Here is a 9,782-nt window from a genome sequence, read left to right as displayed (position 1 = left end):
CTCTGGACTGTCCGTCAGGCTTCTCTAATAACCCGGGCTCCCCCCTAAAGGGAAGTGTTCCACCTTCCGTCGTGGTCGAGTTAAGCTGCCGGCGATTATCCCTCAGTTCTGAGCCGGCGCCGTCCGCCGCCACGAGGTCTCCGGCCCCTGTGTTGTTCATCGGCTCAGACTAATGGGTTCGGGGTCTCAACTGGGTCATTACCACATTACCTGCCTGTGAAGATGTTCCAAAAAATTGGAATTCATCATCGGGGGGGGCTAATATTAGCAAGGATCATAGTAGTATAGCAGAGAGAAAAACCTCCTTTTCCCTTTTTTAATTTTATAATAGATTTTCAATCCCCGCCACATAATCAGAAGGAAGATTTGATTTCTTTTTTTCTGCTACATTGCAGCACCCACGGTCCTTTGCAACCACTGAAAGCACAAATCCAGATATTTGGTGACGAGTTAAAAAGGAAACTCTGGATTTTAAGGAGCTTTCATTTCTCCCCCAAAGCATTATGTAAGCCTGCAAACAAAAGCATTTTTTTTTCCAAATAAAGCTTTTTTCTTCTTTTTCCCACTGAGAACTTTTAAATTGAAATTGTAATAGAAGTATGTGACACATAAAAGGGGGGGGGAAGAGTTCGTAGAGCGCGTTGAAATGTGAGTGGGATGCAAAACATCATTACCAATGAAGTTCAGTCGTGTCTAGTAATATCACACGTAATATATCTTGTGTTTTTTTTTAATCATTTGTGATTTTGGTTTCAGTTGCTACGCAGACGGAGTCACCGAGTCTGGATGCAAGATAAAGAGGGGCTAAAAGAAGATTGGATTTTTTTTTTAATAATAACACTTGAGGGAAACTTTTTTTTCTATTTTGAGAATGTATCACGTTTCCATCTGCTCTTTGGGACAAACTTCAATCTATTGATGTTTTATTGAAAACGAGAATCTAATAAGAGACATTTGAGTTGTACATTATTAAAAAAAAGGTCAAATGAAACACAGCTTTGTCCACTTTTAAAGCTTCATACTTCACTAATAGGATGGAAATAAGATTTCTGTTTTGCTTTTTCTGAGCAAATCTGAAACAATAAATGAATGAATAAAATTTCACCACTGAATAAACAAAATCAATCAAAGCAAAACCACGTGTGTTGTCGGTGCAGCTACTGTCATTGATATCAGCTCATCGGTATCACAGGAAGGTTCACGATTGACGACGACGGCAACAAAAAACACTGTTTTGCTTTCGTCTCATGGTCTTCACCCGTGGTTCCATTCTCGCAGGCTGCATCGCCCAATCGCAGTCTTGGATGATGTCACTGCGAGGGGGCCGACGCATTGTCCCTCCTGCAGGCAGCGTTGGGGCGTTGCTAACGCCTCTCAGCCGCCGCGCCAAACTCAGCGACCTGAGATCAATGTCACTTTGCCACCAAGACGAAATGTGATTTGGAAGTAAAGCGTGTGTGCGCGAGCAGAAGTGCAGAGAAAGTGGGACGTTAGTGGGCAATGAGCTAATCTCCTTAACTCGCTGCAGCAAACACTTTTCCCTATGCTTTGGTGTGTTTTCTTAGAGATGAGCTGCGGTAACTTTTTTTCTTCTTTTCTGTTTTTTCCTCCAGGCAGAAAAGGAATGACCTCGCGCGCCTCCGAGGAAACCGCCGCATTTTCTCGCCGTCGAAGCAACGGGCTCCGTATCTGGTGTCATCAAATGGCGTTTTTTGCTCGCGCGGTCGGAGGGAGAGGGGATTTGTTTGTTTTTTCCATTTTTATGCTAAAAAATCTCTCTGCAAACGAAAACGCTCACCGGCCGATAAAGAAATGTGAATCGAATTAAACCAAATTGAAGTCCGCAATAATGGAAAGAGGGTCTATCCCCCCCCCTCCCTCCTCCTCCTCCTCTATTGTGATTCCATTTTCTGCCTTTATCTTTCAAAAGGGAATAACCCACCAGCTGCCGCTTCATGTGAAATGTCCGACTGGTTTTCTGCACACTGACTCATTCCAGTGGGGTCTTTTTTAGAGTTCAACCGGCTTGATCACGGCAAGTTTACATCCAGTCTTTAATGGGAGCACTGCGAGATAAGCCTGTTATTTCAGCCCAACGTGCCATGTGATCGTTCAGCAGTTTGTGTTTCCTCCTCCGCGGGATGAGCTCGGCCCCGGTGCAAATCAATCTGCCGCCGCCATCGGCTTTCGCGTTGGACTCCTCGAGCCCCCCCGTGCGGCGGGACACTGGACGTGACCTTAGAGGCTCAAGATTGGAAACTCCCAGAGCGAGAAACGTGTCCTTAAAACTAATTTAGCTGGTGTTAAGTCGGGTCAATGTCTTTCCCGTAGAGACCGGCTTTAGCCTCATACAGTGGTCGGCGAGGCCAAACAAATTGAGAAAGCGGAGCGGGGCAAGAGATCGTAAGCGATATGGCGTCTGATCTCTCGCAACCGGGAAGGTATGACAGAAAGTGTGTTTCCCTTTTCTTCAGCTTCTCTCAGCAAGAAAACCGAGGACTTAGTCTCTTTATCTTTGGCCTTAACTTGAGGAGATCGTTCTGCTGCTCCGGAGCCTCAGACATAAGCCGGCTGAGATCCACCTGTGGCAGCTGTAGGAAAGAGGATAACAGGAGGATGGAGTGGTGGTGTTGGCCCGGGCGTAGCATGGGAAAAGGGATGGGGGGGGGGGGGGGGCTTAAAAATTGACTGAATACATTGGTTGAGAGATTATGTATTTCAAAAAAATAGTGGAGGTTCACTGAGGGCCCTGTCACCCCTTAGGAAAGGCGCAAACTTTGGTTTAGTGCGTCCATCACAATAATCTGCTGACCAGTGAATTCGTAATTTCTTCCCTCAAGAAAGTAAAGTCTGGGTCCCAGAAAAGAGAGAGAGAGGGGGAATAAAAAAAACAAGGGAATACAGCCGTTCATTTATTTATTTCAAAAGACAGGTGAGCTAGCTATTAGCAAACTCCTAGTACGACAGCTAGCTGGCAGCTAGCTAGCTGAGATGGACACAGCTGCTATTGCTAGCTAGCTAGCTAGCTAACTGTAGCTTTGACTACGTGAATACAGTAGGAGTTAGTTAGCTAGTTACCATCAGAACACACACATTATCATAAATGAATCAGCATCATAGCTGCGGGGGAGGCCCCCACAGAGACATGCTTATGTATAGGGCCCTGAATTTGGTGCTGCACCTCCCCCTAGCTTGTAGGCTACGGGAAGCATGTGGTCCCTCCGTTAGGTGGGGAGACGCCCCCGTTTCTGGCTCATGTTTATCTGCGCACGTTTGAATCCTACAAGGTAATTGCCTCTTATTTCTGTTGGGCACCAAACACCAAGTGGATCAAATATTGGGCCTCTTTGTGAGCCGCGCGGCGTCGAGATAATTTTCCCTCAAACAGGCAAATTACAGCTGCACTCCACCTCCTCCACGATTCGAGAGCAAAGAATGGTCCGTGTTTTTCTGTCTGTAAATTGCTTTCTTTTCTTTTCTTTTTCCTCCCCGCGGTGAACTTGCTCTCTGCCGGGGGTGTCCCGTGCTTCTGCGCCGGATACGGCGCCACAGGAACACTGGGTGCGGGTCAATACTTTTCTCATTGAGGATGCAATAAAAGCAAACGGTCTCATTATTCTCCCCCTTTCACAAATTCTCATTTAGATCGTAGCCTGGATCCCCACCAGACGTTTTGGCCACTCAAAATGTTGCTCTTGTCATCTCCTCGGGGCCGAGGGGCTCTGTTTTAATGTCGAGTAGATTCAGAAATGATGGGACAGCCGGTGGACAAGTATTCCCCCTCTGTGAGGCCTTTCAGTCTCACAGCCTCAGAGTTGACAAACTGATCCGGGCCGGAATCAAATTGCAATTTAAAGAAATATTTGTTGGCAGTTTGGAAAAAATGTGTAAAGGCTGTAGTCTGTACTATCAATGAGTTTCATGATTAGAACTTCAAGGACCTGTTTGACACTTTGGGAAATAAGAGAATTAACAGAGAATTAGATGAATTAGTACGATGCTACTACACTGATGTCTTTTAACTGCATATGAAAGCTATAGTAGACAGTTGGCTTCTGCACATGTCTCAAAGCAGCTTACTCATATGACAATGGTGTCACATCTTTTATGAATTTGAATAAGCGCATTTTCCCCCAAATGGTCAACATTCCTACGCACTGACTGTGAAGGTCGGGGATACTTGATGGAGATGATTTCACCCCAAGAGGTGAATAGACGTCGGCTAGAGATGTCCAGTGGAGCTCTTTGGCCTCGGGTACGACTGCGTGCAGTACGATTCAGATCACTTATTTCTAAGGTGGTATTTTTGATATGGAAAGTCAAAGACCGGATGTGTGAAGTTTTCTGTTGGACAATGAGGATTGATGATTTTGCATTGGGTTCCCTTTGCTTCCGAGGCAAACATCGGCCCTGCGGTTTACGGCGCATTCAAGCAGTCGGAAAGTAAAGCTTTTTGTCCGTTTTTCTGTTCCACCCTCCCAGACCATTCAGATCACGAATGGCCAAAGTCAGCGGGGGGTCAGGAACTGTGCAGAGCGTCTGGCAGCAGGGCCACACTGTGCTCGGTGTACTGAGGAGGCGAGTGGCGTCGGAAAACACTCTGTGCCTTCTTCTTCTTCTTCGAAGGGATCGCTGGTAATGCAAACCCCAGTGTACTGTCGGGGACCAGGAGGAAGTTTGTCAATGCTTCAGTTCACGTCAGACATGCTTGTTGGGAAAGGCTCTGAATTCATTGTTTAAATGCCCCAATCTATAATAATATAGTAAATCAAAAAAACCTATGAGACCATATGTGAAAATGTTGCGTTGAAGCCACGTTGTCATATAAACATAATGTGTATGTGTGTGTCATTTTTAATTACCTTTATTTGCATAATAAAAAAAGCAGCCATGTTGTTAGCAAAAGGAGAACACACACACACACACACACACAACCTGCTCTTCACCCTCTCACATTCACACCCTCTTTATGTTATTCACAGCATCACTCATGTCTTTCTCGACAGCTGTATATACAGTATGTTGTCTTTTAATAATAGCTGTCTTAGTCCATCTAATTTAATCTTCTTTTTTGTTTCTTTTTAGCATGATGGTTTATATAAGGGGTTGAACTTAAACTAAATGTGTTTCCAGAATTTTCTAGAAGTGGGCCAGCACCTAAGGGAGCGCTGTGACACTGCTGCTGCCGAGGGGGGGCCGTCCTTTCGGACGCCTGGAGGACCCCAGAGGGGCCACTGTCCTTCCACGGAGCCGGAGAGAAAAAGAATCACCTTCCATCCTAAACTGTTCTTCTGCGCCTCCGGTCAGGTGGGCGTCAGTAAGAAAATGTGTATAAACCACAAGGTTTTCAGGAAATTAAAGCACTAATAAGTCAGTTAGAAAGAATGTTGGGAAACGGGGGGGCCAACTCATAACAGCACGAGATATGGATACGTTTCCAGAACAGTCCATTTCGAAATACTATTCTAAAGTCTTCTTCTTCCAATTGTGTTGTGGTTTACAACAGACCTCAGTGAGGTGGACAAACTGTATCTTAAGTTCAAGTTTTGCAGGAAACACTAAAGTTCATGAGCCAGAAACCCCAAAGAAAATACCCTCCACAAAAGAAAATCTATTCTTTTCCCAAAATGTTCTATACCGAATCATCTATTTTGCTCCATTCATCTCCCTACGCCATCACCTCACTAAGGCTAGATAATTGATTATGTGGGAGAAAAAATAATTCTAAATACTATTAACTTAGGTTTTGAGCCTAAAATGAACAAATGAAGAGAAAAAACTGGCAAAGAAATGTCAGATTCAGAGCTCACTACGAGTGATTTATGGAATATGTAATTGAATCAAAAACCCCTCCTCAAGTCGGTAACACCATCATATATACAGGACTACCTGAACTACCTGTACCTCCTCTCCGGAGAGGACGACCTGCCCAAGGTCAAGACGTTGGGATTGGACCTCCAAAGGAGAGGCGAAGGATATCGGCAAGTTCCCTCGGAACCGGTCCGTCTATTTTCCTCCTCACCTGGAATGTGGGCTAGCATGAGTCTTTTTTCCTGAACTTTTTATACCTCCAACACTCCTTATTACGGGGAAGTACCCTTGTGTCACATCCACACGGTCACACTCCCGAGAGCTGCCCGGATACACTCATAATCTCACCAATGGCCACTGAGCAGCGCCGCCCGGGCGATCGGGGATTAAGTGCTCCGCTCAAGGACGACCGGTAGCTGCTGAAAGCAGGGGAGGGCATTAGTTATTCACTTTTCACACCCTTCAGTCCCAAAATCACTTCTCCAAACTCACCGCCACCCCTCGATTCATCCCAACTCCACAAGGTCTCAGTGCATTTGCGGAATAAAAAGCGGCGACCGCTGCGGAGGAGTCCCGGTCCGAGGGGCCGAGGCCCCCCCCCCCCCCCCCCCCGCCCCGAGCGCCCTGCGGCCCTTCCTTCCAACTAATGTCCTGAGCCTCCCCCCGCCGAACAGATGCGTCTTGGAGAAGTTTGAGGGGGTGGGGGAGCGGCGGATGACCCGGATTCACCCGAGCCACGTGGACCGGACGCCCTGACGCAAGCCGCTGTGCGGCACGGAGATTGGTTGCCTTTGTTTTTCGAGAGGGACATCTCAGGACACTAAGCTGCACCGGTCAGTCTTGAAGGTGTATATTAAACTCATCGTGAGTGGAATTTTTGACATCAAAAATTTCATAGCGACAGGTTGTTTTTTTTATATATTTAAGACCTAAAGAGCAAGAAGGTAAAGAGTCTCTCGTCCGCAGTCAACTGATTACACACATAAGCAGGAAGGTAATTCTGTTCCAAAGAGCCTATCAGAAGCACTTACGTCAGTCTAGGTGCTTGATTCACCGCAAATTGGCACTTTATCGACTTGTCCGGGGTTCTTGACTCGCGGGAGCAGATCGGCCGCGGGAGAGAAACTCAGGCTGGTGCTCCCCGACGATGGAGCAAGTGTCACTTGCATAAAAGTGTGTCAACGCCCGCGGAAACTCCCCGGTTTGGTATTGAGCTCAGATCAATTTGTAAATGTCACTATGCAGTGGCTTCAAAACAAGCATCACCTGCAGCTCTGCAGAACTTTTCCCACTCTTCTAAGGAAGGGTAACGATATTTTTTTTAATTTATTCTAGCGCCAATACGATACCAGGATTTCAGTAACGATTGCTTAACACAGACGGACATACGAGAACTTAATCTGCAGGTAAAATAAGAGTCTCAATTTTGCAACACTATTATTTGAATCAGTCAATATCTGATAAAAGGACATGTGAAGAAGACAAAAAAATCTTTCCCCACTTTCATAAGCAAAAGTACCACTTTAAATATCGAATCTGCGCCCATCACACAGCTCTATTTATGGGTTTTTATGGCACATTTATTCTTATGTTTAAGTGTTATCGCCGTCGTTAACCTCAAGGAAGAAGATGACAATCCAGCAGTTAAATTTACTTCAGCAGGAGTTTAGGTAAAGGTGACGCAAATATCAGACTTTCCGTTCATTGAGGAGACAAAAGCAGGATTTTAATGGTATAATAATGTTGTTCCTTGTCTTTTTCAAAGTCCACAGGAGCTGAACTTTCAAATGTGGTCACTGATGCGGGTGTGAAAATGAAAATGCAGCTTTGGGACATCTCACCCTTATTGTCAAAAAACCAAAGCTTTAGTTCAACAGACCAAGACATCACAGCTGCGTTTGTGCGTGTGTGTGTGTGTGTGTGTACACACTTGTCTGTTGCGTGCCGTGGGTAGCTGTGGTCCCGAGGAGCGTCCGTGTACAATGTTTATCCCATATGGACCATATATTCGCCGAGCGCGCGCCAAATTGATTCGCAGTCTGCAATCCCGGCGGTGAAATCGAGGTCCCGGGCGGCGGCGGACAGGAGTCAGAGACAGTGATTTAAAGGTCAGAATCCACAGCACAGCTCCCTGTGTGGAGAAGATGCTGACGGGCGCACACACACACACACACACACACATACACACACACACACACACACACATCCTGATGGGAAACAGCTGGAGTGTTTGTGGAGTAATCCAAACTGATGCTTTCATCTCTTAATCTCACCGTGTGTGTGTGTGTGTGTGTGTGTGTGTGTGAAGGTGCTCCAACGTCCATGTTATGTGAATGTCTCGGTCCCTGCATGTTAAACACCCACACAGCTCTCTCTCTCTCCCTCCCTCTCTCCCTCTCTGGCGAAGTCCACGAGAGTGTTACGCGTCTTGACCTCATTGCTGTCGAGGCGGCTGTCAGGTGGAGTGAATATAGATACTTTATTAATCTTTATTTTGTTGTCGTCTGAATAAATGGCCACCCAAGGCTGCAAAAAAAAAAAATGTGCAGGATGCGTTGCGTCGCTCCCCTCTGAGCGGCGCTTTATTTATCTGTTTGGGAGGAAAATGGAAAGAGTGTCAGGGAGAGAGAAGGAAATGAGCGATGGGGAGAATTGTTCGAGGGGAGAGCGAAGCGCTCGCTTAACTACTGATTAAGCGTATAAATATATTCTGGCTCGAGTGTTATGCATTGCATTTTTTGCGCCTGCCTCGACAGCACGATCCCTCCGGTGACTCGCACCGAGATCATCTTCGCCGCCACCCCGGAAAAATGTCACCCACTTATGTGCGAGGTACACATCAGAGGCATACGTCTGTTCTATTTATTATTCATCAGGGGTTCATTTTATTTCTGCTCCTTAAATGCGCGCCCTGTGCCGCGCGGCAACACCTCGGTTGTGACCACCATCTTTTCCCCCGAGAAATCTGCATTTGGGGCAATGGTGCAGCTGTAGGTGGACGTGTCACTCAGGCCCCGCCCCCCTGCTCCGCCACATGAGGTTACTTCTGGTTTAAAAAAAAAACAAGATGGCGCCGGTCAAAATGCTAAACTTTAAGGCTTCAAACACGTTTTTTTCAGCAACCGTTGAGATCTGCATCTGGCTTCGACGACACATGGAATATTTGTTTGGGGAAAATTCCTCCGGTCGGTTCTGTTCTTCTATTTGTTGATACTAGTACCAGACATAATTCACGTGTATTCTGTGGAGGTCAATCATCAGAGGGAGTGCTTTTCGATTGTGCGCCAATTCTTCCAATTATTCTTAAGCTGGCCAACAGTCAATATACATACACACACACACTTGTATTCAATATTTTTGACATCATTATTCTTATCATATCATCTGAACGCCATCCAACACCTCCCACGACGTCCTGCAGGTAATAGTAAGTAATAGTATATATATATATACATGTGTGAGGCAAACAAAGCTCCCTTCCTACAAGAGGTCATTAGCCTCATTTGTGCAGGCTGCCGACATGTTGTCATCTTCAAGAGGGCCGACTGCTCTATTGACATGCAGCCGCTGACCTCCGAGGTTGTTATGGAGAACGGCAGAAAGCTGCCACCGGGGCCAACACACCTCCTTATACCTCTCAAACTGTCAGGAGCGCGGGGGCCGAGGCGCGGTGAGCAAGGCGAGGAGCTGCTCCCACGTGTCCGCGGGTGGCGAGCTGTGACGCCGAGTGGCTGGCTCCTTGTGTGTGCGCGCGTGGCAAATTGGCCTACGCGCCGCCCGTTAGCACGTGGCCGTTCGAAGCCATGGCAATGTAAATTATGATTACCTCATTAGCCGAGCGTTAGAATTGTGCTCCGGGGATTATTACCCTCCCTGCAGGTGAGCTTTAATGTAAAGCACTACAGCCCCACTGTGCGTGACTGCTTCACAGAGACGGCCCCCTGTTATTATTAAACCCCGAGTCTACAGTG

The 9,782-nt window shown here is 46.6% G+C and overlaps 1 protein-coding gene across 1 annotated transcript in view; it reads left to right on the top strand.

Annotated features, from left to right (window-relative positions):
- Window positions 1-959, top strand: part of LOC118291198 (serine/threonine-protein kinase H1-like) — a 7,534-nt gene extending 6,575 nt beyond the window's left edge. Inside the window, exon 3 of the mRNA XM_035619239.2 lies at window positions 1-959. This exon is cut by the window's left edge and continues 462 nt beyond it. The gene's annotated coding sequence lies outside the window, so the exon portion shown is untranslated.
- The last annotated feature ends 8,823 nt before the right edge of the window (window positions 960-9,782 follow it).

Source organism: Scophthalmus maximus, chromosome 21, assembly GCF_022379125.1.
Source record: "Scophthalmus maximus strain ysfricsl-2021 chromosome 21, ASM2237912v1, whole genome shotgun sequence".
Lineage (NCBI taxonomy): Eukaryota > Metazoa > Chordata > Actinopteri > Pleuronectiformes > Scophthalmidae > Scophthalmus > Scophthalmus maximus.
Note: the sequence above shows the minus strand (reverse complement) of the source record. Positions and strands in the feature narration are given on the sequence as shown.